Source organism: Convolutriloba macropyga, chromosome 2 (assembly GCF_964194025.1).
Source record: "Convolutriloba macropyga chromosome 2, txConMacr16.3, whole genome shotgun sequence".
Taxonomy (NCBI): domain Eukaryota; kingdom Metazoa; phylum Xenacoelomorpha; order Acoela; family Convolutidae; genus Convolutriloba; species Convolutriloba macropyga.
In genome coordinates this window covers 24,602,200-24,618,453 of record NC_134469.1, presented here as the reverse complement: position 1 = coordinate 24,618,453, position 16,254 = coordinate 24,602,200, and the positions used below count along the sequence as shown (strand labels likewise).

The following is a 16,254-nucleotide window of genomic DNA, read 5'->3' as shown; positions in this document are numbered from 1 at the left end:
TTTTCTCACTTTCTTTTCTCACTTTGTCTTCTCAGTTTTCCTTCCTTTCCTTTTTCACTTTCTTTCTCAATTTCTTTTCTCACTTTCTTTTCTCACTTTCTTTTCTCACTTTGTTCTCTCACTTTGTTTTCTCACTTTCTTTTCTCACTTTCTTTTTGCACTTTCTTTTCTCGCTTTCATTTCTCACTTTCTTTTTGCACTTTCTTTTCTCACTTTGTCTTCTCAGTTTTCCTTCCTTTCCTTTTTCACTTTCTTTTCTCAATTTCTTTTCTCACTTTCTTTTCTCACTTTCTTTTCTCACTTCCTTTTCTCACTTTCTCTTCTTGCTTTCTTTCTCACTTTCTTTTTCACTTTCTTTTCTCACTTTCTTTTCTCACTTTGTCTTCTCTTTTTTCCTTCCTGTCTCTTTTCACTTTCTTTTCTCAATTTCTTTTCTCACTTTCGTTTCTCACTTTCTTTTCTCACTTTCTTTTCTCAATTTTTTTTCTCGCTTTCTTTTCTCACTTTGTGTTCACTTTCTTTTCTCACTTTCTTTTCTCACCTTGTCTTCTTACTTTTCCTTCCTCTCTTTTTTCACTTTTTTGGCACTTACTTTTCGCACATTCGTTTCTCACTTTCTTTTCTCACTTTCTTTTCTCACTTTCTTTTCTCGCTTTCTGTTATCACTTTCTTTTCTCACTTTCTCTTCTCGCTTTCTTTTCTCACTTTCTTTTCTCACTTTGTCTTCTCACTTTCCCTTCCTTTCTTTTTTTCACTTTCTTTTCTCACTATCTCTTCTCACTGTCTTTTCTCACTTTCTTTTCTCACTTTCTTTTCTCACCTTGTCTTCTCACTTTTCCTTCCTCTCTTTCACTTTTTTGTCACTTTCTTTTCTCACATTCGTTTCTCACTTTCTTTTCTCACTTTCTTTTCTCACTATCTTTTTTTCGCTTTCATTTCTCACTTTCTTTTCTCACTTTCTTGTCTCGCTTTCTTTTGTTACTTTCTTTTCTCATTTTCTTTTCTGGCTTTCTGTTCTCACTTTCTCTTTTCAATTTGTCTTCTCACTTTCCCTTCCTTTCTTTCACTTTCTTTTCTTAATATCTTTTCTCACTCTCTTTTCTCACTTTCTTTTCTCACTTTCTTTTCTCACTTCTTTTCTCACTTTCTTTTCTCACTTTGTTCTCTCACTTTGTTTTCTCACTTTCTTTTCTCACTTTCTTTTCTCACTTTCTTTTCTCGCTTTCTTTTCTCACTTTCTTTTCTCACTTTCTTTTCACCTTGTCTTCTCAATTTTCCTTCCTCTCTTTTTTCGCTTTTTTTTCACTTTCTTTTCTCACATTCGTTTCTCACTTTTTGCTTTCTCACTTTCTTTTCTCACTTTATTTTTTCGCTTTCTTTTCTCACTTTCTTTTCTCGCTTTCTTTTCTCACTTTCTTTTCTCACTTTCTTTTCTCACTTTCTTTTCTCGCTTTCTGTTCTCGCTTTCTGTTCTCACTTTCTTTTCTCACTTTCTTTTCTCACTTTCTTTTCTCACTTTCTCTTCTCGCTTTCTTTTCTCACTTTCTTTTCTCACTTTCTTTTCTCACTTTGTCTTCTCATTTTCCCTTCCTTTCTTTTTTTCACTTTCTTTTCTCACTATCTCTTCTCACTATCTTCTCTCACTTTCTTTTCTCACTTTCTTTTCTCACTTTCCTTTCTCACTTTCTTTTCTCACTTTCTTTTCTCACGTTCTTTTCTCACTTTCTTTTCTCACTTTGTTCTCTCACTTTGTTTTCTCACTTTGTTTTCTCACTGTGTTTTCTCGCTTTGTTTTCTCACTCTGTCTTCTCAGTTTTTTCCTTTCTTTTGTCACTTTTCTCACCTCCTTTTCTCTTTCATTTCACTTTTTTCCTCATTCTCTTTTCTTCACTTTCTTTTCGTCGTTTTCTTCTCTTTCTTTTCTCATTTTGTTTTCTCACTTTGTCTTCTCACTTTTCCTTCCTTTCTTTTTTTCAATTTCTTTACTCACTATCTTTTTTTCGCTTTCATTTCTCACTTTTTTTCTCACTTCCTTCTCTCGCTTTCTTTTGTCACTTTCTTTTCTCATTTTCTTTTCTCGCTTTCTGTTCTCACTTTCTCTTCTCACTTTGTCTTCTCACTTTTCCTTCCTTTCTTTTTTCACTTTCTTTTTTTCAATTTCTTTTCTCACTATCTTTTTTTTCGCTTTCATTTCTCTTTTTTTTTCTCACTTTCTTTTCTCACTTTCCTTTCTCACTTTCTTTTCTCACTTTCTTTTCTCACGTTCTTTTCTCACTTTCTTTTCTCACTTTGTTCTGTCACTTTGTTTTCTCACTGTGTTTTCTCGCATTAGTTTCTCACTCTGTCTTCTCAATTTTTTCCTTACTTTTCTCACTTCCTTTTCTCTTTCATTTCACTTTTTTTCCTCATTCTCTTTTCTTCACTTTCTTTTCGTCGTTTTCTTCTCACTTTCTTTTATCATTTTGCTTTCTCACTTTCTTTTCTCATTTTGTTTTCTCACTTTGTCTTCTCACTTTTCCTTCCTTTCCTTTTTCACTTTCTTTTTTTCAATTTCTTCTCTCACTATCTTTTTTTTTGCTTTCATTTCTCACTTTTTTTCTCACTTTCTTTTCTCGCTTTCTTTTGTCACTTTCTTTTCTCATTTTCTTTTCTCGCTTTCTGTTCTCACTTTCTCTTCTCACTTTGTCTTCTCACTTTCCCTTCCTTTCTTTTTTTCACTTTCTTTTCTTACTATCTTTTCTCACTTTCTTTTCTCACTTTCTTTTCTCACTTTCCTTTCTCACTTTCTTTTCTCACTTTCTTTTCTCACGTTCTTTTCTCACTTTCTTTTCTCACTTTGTTCTGTCACTTTGTTTTCTCACTCTGTCTTCTCAGTTTTTTCCTTTCTTTTGTCACTTTTCTCACCTCCTTTTCTCTTTCATTTCACTTTTTTCCTCATTCTCTTTTCTTCACTTTCTTTTCGTCGTTTTCTTCTCTTTCTTTTCTCATTTTGTTTTCTCACTTTGTCTTCTCACTTTTCCTTCCTTTCTTTTTTTCAATTTCTTTACTCACTATCTTTTTTTCGCTTTCATTTCTCACTTTTTTTCTCACTTCCTTCTCTCGCTTTCTTTTGTCACTTTCTTTTCTCATTTTCTTTTCTCGCTTTCTGTTCTCACTTTCTCTTCTCACTTTGTCTTCTCACTTTTCCTTCCTTTCTTTTTTCACTTTCTTTTTTTCAATTTCTTTTCTCACTATCTTTTTTTTCGCTTTCATTTCTCACTTTTTTTCTCACTTTCTTTTCTCACTTTCCTTTCTCACTTTCTTTTCTCACTTTCTTTTCTCACGTTCTTTTCTCACTTTCTTTTCTCACTTTGTTCTGTCACTTTGTTTTCTCACTGTGTTTTCTCGCATTAGTTTCTCACTCTGTCTTCTCAATTTTTCCTTACTTTTCTCACTTCCTTTTCTCTTTCATTTCACTTTTTTTCCTCATTCTCTTTTCTTCACTTTCTTTTCGTCGTTTTCTTCTCACTTTCTTTTATCATTTCGCTTTCTCACTTTCTTTTCTCATTTTGTTTTCTCACTTTGTCTTCTCACTTTTCCTTCCTTTCCTTTTTCACTTTCTTTTTTTCAATTTCTTCTCTCACTATCTTTTTTTTTGCTTTCATTTCTCACTTTTTTTCTCACTTTCTTTTCTCGCTTTCTTTTGTCACTTTCTTTTCTCATTTTCTTTTCTCGCTTTCTGTTCTCACTTTCTCTTCTCACTTTGTCTTCTCACTTTCCCTTCCTTTCTTTTTTTCACTTTCTTTTCTTACTATCTTTTCTCACTTTCTTTTCTCACTTTCTTTTCTCACTTTCCTTTCTCACTTTCTTTTCTCACTTTCTTTTCTCACGTTCTTTTCTCACTTTCTTTTCTCACTTTGTTCTGTCACTTTGTTTTCTCACTGTGTTTTCTCGCTTTGTTTTCTCACTCTGTCTTCTCAGTTTTTTCCTTACTTTTCTCTCTTCCTTTTCTCTTTCATTTCACTTTTTTTCCTCATTCTCTTTTCTTCACTTTCTTTTCGTCGTTTTCTTCTCACTTTCTTTTCTCATTTTGTTTTCTCACTTTCTTTTCTCTCTTTGTTTTCTCGCTTTTCCTTCCTTTCTTTTTTCACTTTCTTTTCTTACTTTCTTTTCTCACTTTCGTTTCTCACTTTCTTTTGTCACTTTCTTTTCTCACTTTCTTTTCTAAATTTCTTTTCTCGCTTTCTTTTCGCACTTTCTTTTCTCACTTTCTTTTCTCACTTTCTCTTCTCACTTTGTCTTCTCACTTTCCCTTCCTTTCTTTTTTTCACTTTCTTTTCTTACTATCTTTTCTCACTTTCTTTTCTCTCTTTCTTTTCTCACTTTCCTTTCTCACTTTCGTTTCTCACTTTCTTTTCTCACGTTCTTTTCTCACTTTCTTTTCTCACTTTGTTCTCTCACTTTGTTTTCTCACTTTGTTTTCTCACTCTGTCTTCTCAGTTTTTTCCTTTCTTTTCTCACTTTTCTCACTTCCTTTTCTCTTTCATTTCACTTTTTTTCCTCATTCTCTTTTCTTCACTTTCTTTTCGTCGTTTTCTTCTCACTTTCTTTTCTCATTTTGTTTTCTCACTTTCTTTTCTCTCTTTGTTTTCTCACTTTGTCTTCTCACTTTTCCTTCCTTTCTTTTTTCACTTTTTTTCTCAATTTCTTTTCTCACTTTCTTTTCTCATTTTCGTTTCTCACTTTCTTTTGTCACTTTCTTTTCTCACTTTCTTTTCTCAATTTCTTTTCTCGCTTTCTTTTCTCACTTTCTTTTCACTTTCTTTTCTCGTTTTCTTTTCTCACTTTCTTTTCTCACCTTGTCTTCTCACTTTCCCTTCCTTTCTTTTTTTCACTTTCTTTTCTAACTATCTTTTCTCAATTTCTTTTCTCTCTTTCTTTTCTCACTTTCCTTTCTCACTTTCGTTTCTCACTTTCTTTTCTCACGTTCTTTTCTCACTTTCTTTTCTCACTTTGTTGTCACTTTGTTTTCTCACTGTGTTTTCTCGCTTTGTTTTCTCACTCTGTCTTCTCAGTTTTTTCCTTACTTTTCTCACTTCCTTTTCTCTTTCATTTCACTTTTTTTCCTCATTCTCTTTTCTTCACTTTCTTTTCGTCGTTTTCTTCTCACTTTCTTTTCTCATTTTGTTTTCTCACTTTCTTTTCCCTTTGTTTTCTCGCTTTTCCTTCCTTTCTTTTTTCACTTTCTTTTCTCACTTTCTTTTCTCACTTTCGTTTCTCACTTTCTTTTGTCACTTTCTTTTCTCACTTTCTTTTCTAAATTTCTTTTCTCGCTTTCTTTTCTCACTTTCTTTTCATTTTCTTTTCTCACTTTCTTTTCTCACCTTGTCTTCTCACTTTTTCTTCTTCTCTTTTTTCACTTTTTTGTCACTTTCTTCTCTCACATTCTTTTCTCACTTTCTTTTCTCACTTTCTTTTCTCAATTTCTTTTCTCACTTTCTCTTCTCACTTTGTCTTCTCACTTTCCCTTCCTTTCTTTTTTTCACTTTCTTTTCCTACTATCTTTTCTCACTTTCTTTTCTCTTTCTTTTCTCACTTTCCTTTCTCACTTTCGTTTCTCACTTTCTTTTCTCACGTTCTTTTCTCACTTTCTTTTCTCACTTTGTTCTCTCACTTTGTTTTCTCACTTTGTTTTCTCACTCTGTCTTCTCAGTTTTTTCCTTTCTTTTCTCACTTCCTTTTCTCTTTCATTTCACTTTTTTTCCTCATTCTCTTTTCTTCACTTTCTTTTCGTCGTTTTCTTCTCACTTTCTTTTCTCATTTTGTTTTCTCACTTTCTTTTCTCTTTGTTTTCTCGCTTTTCCTTCCTTTCTTTTTTCACTTTCTTTTCTCACTTTCTTTTCTCACTTTCGTTTCTCACTTTCTTTTGTCACTTTCTTTTCTCACTTTCTTTTCTAAATTTCTTTTCTCGCTTTCTTTTCTCACTTTCTTTTCATTTTCTTTTCTCACTTTCTTTTCTCACCTTGTCTTCTCACTTTTTCTTCTTCTCTTTTTTCACTTTTTTGTCACTTTCTTCTCTCACATTCTTTTCTCACTTTCTTTTCTCACTTTCTTTTCTCAATTTCTTTTCTCACTTTCTCTTCTCACTTTGTCTTCTCACTTTGCCTTCCTTTCTTTTTTTCACTTTCTTTTCCTACTATCTTTTCTCACTTTCTTTTCTCTTTCTTTTCTCACTTTCCTTTCTCACTTTCGTTTCTCACTTTCTTTTCTCACGTTCTTTTCTCACTTTCTTTTCTCACTTTGTTCTCTCACTTTGTTTTCTCACTTTGTTTTCTCACTCTGTCTTCTCAGTTTTTTCCTTTCTTTTCTCACTTCCTTTTCTCTTTCATTTCACTTTTTTTCCTCATTCTCTTTTCTTCACTTTCTTTTCGTCGTTTTCTTCTCATTTTTTTCTCATTTTGTTTTCTCACTTTCTTTTCTCTCTTTGTTTTCTCACTTTGTCTTCTCACTTTTCCTTCCTTTCTTTTTTCACTTTTTTTTCTCAATTTCTTTTCTCACTTTCTTTTCTCATTTTCGTTTCTCACTTTCTTTTGTCACTTTCTTTTCTCACTTTCTTTTCTCAATTTTTTTTCTCGCTTTCTTTTCTCACTTTCTTTTCACTTTCTTTTCTCGTTTTCTTTTCTCACTTTCTTTTCTCACCTTGTCTTCTCACTTTTTCTTCCTCTCTTTTTTCATTTTTTTGTCACTTTCTTTTCTCACATTCTTTTCTCACTTTCTTTTCTCACTTTCTTTTCTCACCTTCTTTTCTCACTTTCTCTTCTCACTTTGTCTTCTCACTTTCCCTTCCTTTCTTTTTTTCACTTTCTTTTACTATCTTTTCTCACTTTCTTTTCTCACTTTCTTTTCTCACTTTCCTTTCTCACTTTCTTTTCTCACTTTCTTTTCTCACTTTCTTTTCTCACTTTGTTCTCTCACTTTGTTTTCTCACTTTGTTTTCTCACTGTGTTTTCTCGCTTTGTTTTCTCACTCTGTCTTCTCAGTTTTTTCCTTTCTTTTCTCACTTTTCTCACTTCCTTTTCTCTTCCATTTCACTTTTTTTCCTCATTCTCTTTTCTTCACTTTCTTTTCGTCGTTTTCTTCTCACTTTCTTTTCTCATTTTGTTTTCTCACTTTCTCTTCTCACCTTGTCTTCTCACTTTTTCTTCCTCTCTTTTTCACTTTTTTGTCACTTTCTTTTCTCACATTCTTTTCTCACTTTCTTTTCTCACTTTCTTTTCTCACTTTCTCTTCTCACTTTGTCTTCTCACTTTCCTTTCCTTTCTTTTTTTCACTTTCTTTTACTATCTTTTCTCACTTTCTTTTCTCACTTTCTTTTCTCACTTTCCTTTCTCACTTTCTTTTCTAACTTTCTTTTCTCACTTTCTTTTCTCACTTTGTTCTCTCACTTTGTTTTCTCACTTTGTTTTCTCACTGTGTTTTCTCGCTTTGTTTTCTCACTCTGTCTTCTCAATTTTTTCCTTTCTTTTCTCACTTTTCTCACTTCCTTTTCTCTTCAATTTCACTTTTTACCTCATTCTCTTTTCTTCACTTTCTTTTCGTCGTTTTCTTCTCACTTTCTTTTCTCATTTTGTTTTCTCACTTTCTTTTCTCTCTTTGTTTTCTCACTTTGTCTTCTCACTTTTCCTTCCTTTCTTTTTTCACTTTCTTTTCTCAGTTTCTTTTCTCAGTTTCTTTTCTCACTTTCGTTTCTCACTTTCTTTTGTCACTTTCTTTTCTCACTTTCGTTTCTCACTTTCTTTTGTCACTTTCTTTTCTCACTTTCTTTTCACTTTCTTTTCTCACTTTCTTTTCTCACCTTGTCTTCTCACTTTTTCTTCCTCTTTTTTTCACTTTTTTGCCACTTTCTTTTCTCACATTCTTTTCTCACTTTCTTTTCTCACTTTCTTTTCTCACTTTCTTTTCTCACTTCTTTTCTCACTTTCTTTTTTCGCCTTCTTTGCTCACTTTCTTTTCTCGCTTTCTTTTCTCACTTTCTTTTCTCACTTTCCTTTCTCACTTTCTTTTCCAACTTTCTTTTCTCATTTTCTTTTGTCGCTTTCTTTTGTCACTTTCTTTTCTCACTTTCGTTTCTCACTTTCTTTTGTCACTTTCTTTTCTCACTTTCGTTTCTCACTTTCTTTTGTCACTTTCTTTTCTCACTTTCTTTTCACTTTCTTTTCTCACTTTCTTTTCTCACCTTGTCTTCTCACTTTTTCTTCCTCTTTTTTTCACTTTTTTGTCACTTTCTTTTCTCACATTCTTTTCTCACTTTCTTTTCTCACTTTCTTTTCTCACTTTTTCTCACTTTCTTTTCTCACTTTCTTTTTTCGCCTTCTTTTCTCACTTTCTTTTTTCGCTTTCTGTTCTCACTTTCTCTTCTCATTTTGTCTTCTCACTTTCCCTTCCTTTCTTGTTTTCACTTTCTTTTCTTACTTTCTTTTCTCACTTTCTTTTCTCACTTTCTTTTCTCACTTTCTTTCACTTTTTTCACTTTTTTTCGTTTTCGTTTCTCACTTTCTTTTCTCGTTTTCATTTCTCACTTTGTTCTTTCTCTCACTTTTTTTCTCACTTTGTTTTCTCACTGTGTTTTCTCGCTTTGTTTTCTCACTCTGTCTTCTCAGTATTTTTCCTTTTCTCACTTTTCTCACTTCCTTTTCTCTTTCATTTCTTCACTTTTTTTCCTCATTCTCTTTTCTTCACTTCCTTTTCGTCGTTTTCTTCTCACTTCTTACTCTTTGTTTTCTCACTTTCTTTTCTCACTTTCTTTTCTCACCTTGTCTTCTCACTTTTTCTTCCTCTTTTTTTCACTTTTTTGCCACTTTCTTTTCTCACATTCTTTTCTCACTTTCTTTTCTCACTTTCTTTTCTCAATTTCTTTTCTCACTTTCTCTTCTCACTTTGTCTTCTCACTTTCCCTTCCTTTCTTTTTTTCACTTTCTTTTCCTACTATCTTTTCTCACTTTCATTTCTCTTTCTTTTCTCACTTTCCTTTCTCACTTTCGTTTCTCACTTTCTTTTCTCACGTTCTTTTCTCATTTTCTTTTCTCACTTTGTTCTCTCACTTTGTTTTCTCACTTTGTTTTCTCACTCTGTCTTCTCAGTTTTTTCCTTTCTTTTCTCACTTCCTTTTCTCTTTCATTTCACTTTTTTTCCTCATTCTCTTTTCTTCACTTTCTTTTCGTCGTTTTCTTCTCACTTCTTACTCTTTGTTTTCTCACTTTCTTTTCTCACTTTCTTTTCTCACCTTGTCTTCTCACTTTTTCTTCCTTTCTTTTTTCACTTTTTTTTCTCAGGTTCTTTTCTCACTTTCTTTTCTCATTTTCGTTTCTCACTTTCTTTTGTCACTTTCTTTTCTCACTTTCTTTTCTCACTTTCTTTTCACTTTCTTTTCTCGTTTTCTTTTCTCACTTTCTTTTCTCACCTTGTCTTCTCACTTTTTCTTCCTCTCTTTTTTCATTTTTTTGTCACTTTCTTTTCTCACATTCTTTTCTCACTTTCTTTTCTCACTTTCTTTTCTCACCTTCTTTTCTCACTTTCTCTTCTCACTTTGTCTTCTCACTTTCCCTTCCTTTCTTTTTTTCACTTTCTTTTACTATCTTTTCTCACTTTCTTTTCTCACTTTCTTTTCTCACTTTCCTTTCTCACTTTCTTTTCTCACTTTCTTTTCTCACTTTCTTTTCTCACTTTGTTCTCTCACTTTGTTTTCTCACTTTGTTTTCTCACTGTGTTTTCTCGCTTTGTTTTCTCACTCTGTCTTCTCAGTTTTTTCCTTTCTTTTCTCACTTTTCTCACTTCCTTTTCTCTTCCATTTCACTTTTTTTCCTCATTCTCTTTTCTTCACTTTCTTTTCGTCGTTTTCTTCTCACTTTCTTTTCTCATTTTGTTTTCTCACTTTCTCTTTTCACCTTGTCTTCTCACTTTTTCTTCCTCTCTTTTTCACTTTTTTGTCACTTTCTTTTCTCACATTCTTTTCTCACTTTCTTTTCTCACTTTCTTTTCTCACTTTCTCTTCTCACTTTGTCTTCTCACTTTCCTTTCCTTTCTTTTTTTCACTTTCTTTTACTATCTTTTCTCACTTTCTTTTCTCACTTTCTTTTCTCACTTTCCTTTCTCACTTTCTTTTCTAATTTTCTTTTCTCACTTTCTTTTCTCACTTTGTTCTCTCACTTTGTTTTCTCACTTTGTCTTCTCACTGTGTTTTCTCGCTTTGTTTTCTCACTCTGTCTTCTCAATTTTTTCCTTTCTTTTCTCACTTTTCTCACTTCCTTTTCTCTTCAATTTCACTTTTTACCTCATTCTCTTTTCTTCACTTTCTTTTCGTCGTTTTCTTCTCACTTTCTTTTCTCATTTTGTTTTCTCACTTTCTTTTCTCTCTTTGTTTTCTCACTTTGTCTTCTCACTTTTCCTTCCTTTCTTTTTTCACTTTCTTTTCTCAGTTTCTTTTCTCAGTTTCTTTTCTCACTTTCGTTTCTCACTTTCTTTTGTCACTTTCTTTTCTCACTTTCGTTTCGCACTTTCTTTTGTCACTTTCTTTTCTCACTTTCTTTTCACTTTCTTTTCTCACTTTCTTTTCTCACCTTGTCTTCTCACTTTTTCTTCCTCTTTTTTTCACTTTTTTGCCACTTTCTTTTCTCACATTCTTTTCTCACTTTCTTTTCTCACTTTCTTTTCTCACTTTCTTTTCTCACTTCTTTTCTCACTTTCTTTTTTCGCCTTCTTTGCTCACTTTCTTTTCTCGCTTTCTTTTCTCACTTTCTTTTCTCACTTTCCTTTCTCACTTTCTTTTCCAACTTTCTTTTCTCATTTTCTTTTCTCGCTTTCTTTTGTCACTTTCTTTTCTCACTTTCGTTTCTCACTTTCTTTTGTCACTTTCTTTTCTCACTTTCGTTTCTCACTTTCTTTTGTCACTTTCTTTTCTCACTTTCTTTTCACTTTCTTTTCTCACTTTCTTTTCTCACCTTGTCTTCTCACTTTTTCTTCCTCTTTTTTTCACTTTTTTGTCACTTTCTTTTCTCACATTCTTTTCTCACTTTCTTTTCTCACTTTCTTTTCTCACTTTTTCTCACTTTCTTTTCTCACTTTCTTTTTTCGCCTTCTTTTCTCACTTTCTTTTTTCGCTTTCTGTTCTCACTTTCTCTTCTCATTTTGTCTTCTCACTTTCCCTTCCTTTCTTGTTTTCACTTTCTTTTCTTACTTTCTTTTCTCACTTTCTTTTCTCACTTTTTTTTCTCACTTTCTTTCACTTTTTTCACTTTTTTTTCGTTTTCGTTTCTCACTTTCTTTTCTCGTTTTCATTTCTCACTTTGTTCTTTCTCTCACTTTTTTTCTCACTTTGTTTTCTCACTGTGTTTTCTCGCTTTGTTTTCTCACTCTGTCTTCTCAGTATTTTTCCTTTTCTCACTTTTCTCACTTCCTTTTCTCTTTCATTTCTTCACTTTTTTTTCCTCATTCTCTTTTCTTCACTTCCTTTTCGTCGTTTTCTTCTCACTTCTTACTCTTTGTTTTCTCACTTTCTTTTCTCACTTTCTTTTCTCACCTTGTCTTCTCACTTTTTCTTCCTCTTTTTTTCACTTTTTTGTCACTTTCTTTTCTCACATTCTTTTCTCACTTTCTTTTCTCACTTTCTTTTCTCACTTTCTTTTCTCACTTTCTTTTCTCACTTTCTTTTTTCGCCTTTTTTTCTCACTTTCTTTTCTCGCTTTCATTTCTCACCTTCTCTTCTCATTTTGTCTTCTCACTTTCCCTTCCTTTCTTGTTTTCACTTTCTTTTCTCACTTTCTTTTCTCACTTTCTTTTCTCACTTTCCTTTCTCACTTTCTTTTCTCACTTTCTTTTCTCACGTTATTTTCTCACTTTCTTTTCTCACTTTCTTTTCTCACTTTTTTCACTTTCTTTTCGTTTTCGTTTCTCACTTTCTTTTCTCGCTTTTTTTCTCACTTTCTTTTCTCATTTTCATTTCTCACTTTGTTCTTTCTCCCACTTTTTTTCTCACTTTGTTTTCTCACTGTGTTTTCTCGCTTTGTTTTCTCACTCTGTCTTCTCAGTTTTTTTCCTTTTCTCACTTTTCTCACCTCCTTTTCTCTTTCATTTCTTCACTTTTTTCCTCATTCTCTTTTCTTCACTTCCTTTTCGTCGTTTTCTTCTCACTTTCTTTTGTTTTCTCACTTTCTTTTCTCTCTTTGTTTTCTCACTTTGTCTTCTCACTTTTCCTTTCTTTTTTCACTTTCTTTTCTCAATTTCTTTTCTCACTTTCTTTTCTCACTTTCGTTTCTCACTTTCTTTTGTCACTTTCTTTTCTCACTTTTTTTCTCAATTTCTTTTCTCGCTTTCTTTTCTCACTTTCTTTTCACTTTCTTTTCTCACCTTGTCTTCTCACTTTTTCTTCCTCTCTTTTTTCACTTTTTTATCACTTTCTTTTCTCACATTCGTTTCTCACTTTCTTTTCTCACTTTCTTTTCTCACTTTCTTTTCTCACTTTCTTTTTTCGTTTTCTTTTCTCACTTTTTTTTCTCGCTTTTTTTTCTCACTTTCTTTTCTCACTTTCTTTTCTCACGTTCTTTTCTCACTTTCTTTTCCAACTTTCGTTTCACTTTCTTTTCTTACTTTCTTTTTTCACCTTGTCTTCTCACTTTTCCTTTCTCTCTTTCACTTTTTTGTCACTTTCTTTTCTCAAATTAGTTTCTCACTTTCTTTTCTCACTTTCTTTTTTCGCTTTCATTTCTCACTTTCTTTTCTCGCTTTCTTTTCTCACTTTCTTTTCTCACTTTCTTTTCTCGCTTTCTGTTCTCACTTTCTTTTCTCACGTTGTCTTCTCACTTTCCCTTCCTTTTTTTCACTTTCTTTTCTCACTTTTTTTTCTCATCTTCTTTTCTCACTTTCCTCTCTTACATTCTTTTCTCACTTTCTTTTCTCACGTTCTTTTCTCACTTTCTTTTCTCACTTTCTTTTCATTTTCTTTTCTCACTTTTTTCACTTTCTTTTCGTTTTCGTTTCTCACTTTCTTTTCTCGCTTTCTTTTCTCACTTTCTTTTTTCATTTTCATTTCTCACTTTGTTCTCTCACTGTGTTTTCTCGCTTTGTTTTCTCACTCTGTCTTCTCACTTTTTCGTTTCTTTTCTCACTTTCTTTTCTCTCTCATTTCTTCACTTTCTTTTCCTCATTCTCTTCACTTTCTTTTCGTCGTTTTCTTCTCACTTTCGTTTCTCACTTTGTTTTATCACTTTCTGTTCTCACTTTCTTTTCTCTCTTTGTTTTCTCACTTTCTTTTCTCTCTTTGTTTTCTCACTTTTTTCTCACTTTCTTTTCTCACTTTGTTTTCTCACTTTCTTTTCTCACTTTTTTTCTTTCTTTCTCTTGTACCCTTTTTGCTTTCTTTCTCTTTTCTTTTTTGCATGTTATAGCTCCTCAACTTCGCATATTTTACCGCACCTGAAACATGTAGATTAATGTATTATATGAGTTGCGCTCTGCGAACATGTAGAAGTTCGTTATCTGTACAAGTCTTAGCGGTACTTAAATATGCAAGATATCAAAGCCAATTAAGTCTTCGATCAAAAAATTGGTGTTACTTGGGGTAATATACTAAACCAAACACATCGGTAAAGTAACGTAATACCTCTGGCTGTTGAACGAGGGTCATGGCTTACAGCCTGAGCTGGTACAAAAAAATCTCATTTTTAAACCTATTCTTTTAAATGATTTTCTTGTGATGATTTTGCGGGCCTGCTAGTACTTTTTAAAATTGAGTTGAGCTATGATTGTGCTTATATTTTGATAAATTGGCCTCAAAAATTGATTTCCAAATTTTCTTCTATAATTTCTTTCTCCTGCAATGCTCTTGTGCTTCCTGACGCACTGCATAAATTGCATAGCTCGAGCAAGAACATGTGCAGATAAAAATGAAATAGTAATTCTATTCAATTTTGATTGGACTGCAAAAAGTTGTTAATTCTAAAATTACAAATATCAAAAACACGCAAGAAATATGCATGAAAAACAAACTTTTCTATTCAATCTGTTAATAGAGGGAAAATGTTTTTAAATAAAAAATGATTTTGACAATTTTAGAAGCAAACAAACAATGTATGTTAAGGAACAACCAAATGTTTGTTTTATCCAATTGGATATGTTTTTCGTTTTTTTTTGAGGTTTTTGTCACAGTAAAGATTATTTATCGTGGTAATAGAAGGCAGAGTTTGCAAAAATTATAGCAGCACTAAAAAGTTGCATACAGTCTCCACTTCCAATCAAATAACATTCATAATATTTTTCGCTATGTTATGTTCACTCGTTGTGGCGATTTTTTTTAAAGTAAAAGTGCCATAGTCAAATTTGTGACCCAAAAAAATTAATTTGAAGCGATTGTTTGAAATTTGTTTTACAATCGGTATTAGGAAAGCAAGAAAGTTACAGTACTTTAGCATAGAGTGTGAAATCGAAAGTTGTCTTTTCCTATAAAAATTGCTTGACAGAAAGCGTGTTTTCTCAACAGGGATAAATTTATCCTTTTGCTAACAAATAAAGGTTTGTGCAAATAAAAAATTGGTCTCCGTTTTTTAAAATTTGTTATGCTGATGTTGCGGTACAAGAAGATAATAGGAAAATATAGATATACTATTGAATGTGTACTCCAGCATGGTATACCATTATTTTTTTTCCAGTTTTATCTAATATGAATAAAAAATAAACCACAAAAATCACAAAATTAATACTGCCATGAATACATCAGGGGTAGCGATATTTTCTTGGGGACTGTACTGCTGGAGATCCATCATCTCATCTCATCTTTGGCTTTAAAATTGGGTTCATCAAGAAATGTTCATTTACTGAGGAATGGTGTTGACCCTATCCTGTGAAGCAAAAGAGGTAACAAAGAATGACACACTGCTGCATTAAACTCAATTTAGTCGTTTATATAATCGTTGATCAAAGTTTGATCGGAACAGCAAAAAGTAGAACAACAAAATTTCATCCAATCTCTCTAGTTGCCCTAGTCACCGAGGGCGTGGTTTTACCAAGAGTGTTTCACTTCTGGAAAGTAAACGCAAGACTGTTTTTGTGAATATTGGTACAGTACCATACTATGATGATGTGAAAATAAAGACATGTATTGTTGTTAGGCGAGGTAAACTCATTGCTAAACTTGTATATCTTCATGAACAGAACCTTCTTAATAAAGTCACACAAAACAGAATTCTTCGAAATTTTTTCTACACTATTTTCAGCTACAAACTACATACTTATGGAAAACGAAAACTCATTTGTGGTTACTTTGATTTAATTTTTGTGTTCGGTTCGTTAATCCAAGTATATCAATAGAAATGTTCTTTTATCTTTTATCTTTACCACTCATGAAAAGTCAGTCAAAACCCTACAATTTAAAGACTTTGCGTGTTGGTAAAACATTTTTCATACAAAACACAGTATAAACCACCAGACGACAAAATGACTACAAAACAGCACTTTCTTGCAAAAAACTGTCGTTTGTTTGCGTTGAGGATGTCAGCACACAGTGTAAAATGTCTGTAAGCTGTATAAAATTCAACAGATCAAATTTTCGTTTGTACGCGTAGAGGATAAACTTTTCTACTTAACTGCAACTTTCATATAAAATAGGTCAAATTATAGGTGAAAAACATGACAGCATATTTCATCGCTTAGATGAAGATAGACTGGGTTTGTTTACTTGTTTCTGTCCTCATTTTGTAAATGTTATATTTTTTAATTGCTCTCAAATGAAGTTTGTAGCAATTATACTAGTCTTGTGACCTTTGTACGCAATTTTGTGCTTGACCAATTTTTCTGCTGACCCATTTGGCTTTTCGTCCTCAAAAGCGGAATAAACTGGTAGCGCCCAGAGGTCATAAAGTTAGTGCCTTAGAGCCTTTCAGCTCACTAGTCTCTAAGTATTCGATTCACAGAAACTGTTTTGGAGATGCATACTCATGGTGCGAAGGAGAGAGTTCTTAGAGTTTGATCCCCCACTTCATACCTCAATTCAGCCCCTCCCTTTGCCCCTCCCCCCCCCCCCCAATCCCCACACATCGTTCAGGCCGCAAGGACGTGCCCCCAAAGACCCGCACCACACCTTTGCCGTCAATCCCCCCGGTGCACCCCCCGCTGCGCTTACCTCACGCCCCTTCAATTAAGCTAAAGCTAGCCTCACTAAACCGTAGCCATCTACTGACTTAGCTAACCGCTCGCCGGTCGTTTGAGAACAAGCCGCCCGAAGTTATT

General features: G+C 32.9%; 2 protein-coding genes across 3 annotated transcripts in view; one reads left to right on the top strand and one right to left on the bottom strand.

Annotated features, from left to right (window-relative positions):
- The window catches only part of LOC142358508 (large ribosomal subunit protein uL23m-like), a 486,669-nt gene that overhangs the window by 65,138 nt on the left and 405,277 nt on the right, over window positions 1-16,254 (bottom strand). The window lies entirely within an intron of this gene.
- LOC142358438 (F-box and WD repeat domain containing protein 10B-like) overlaps window positions 1-16,254 on the top strand; it is a 53,599-nt gene that overhangs the window by 28,114 nt on the left and 9,231 nt on the right.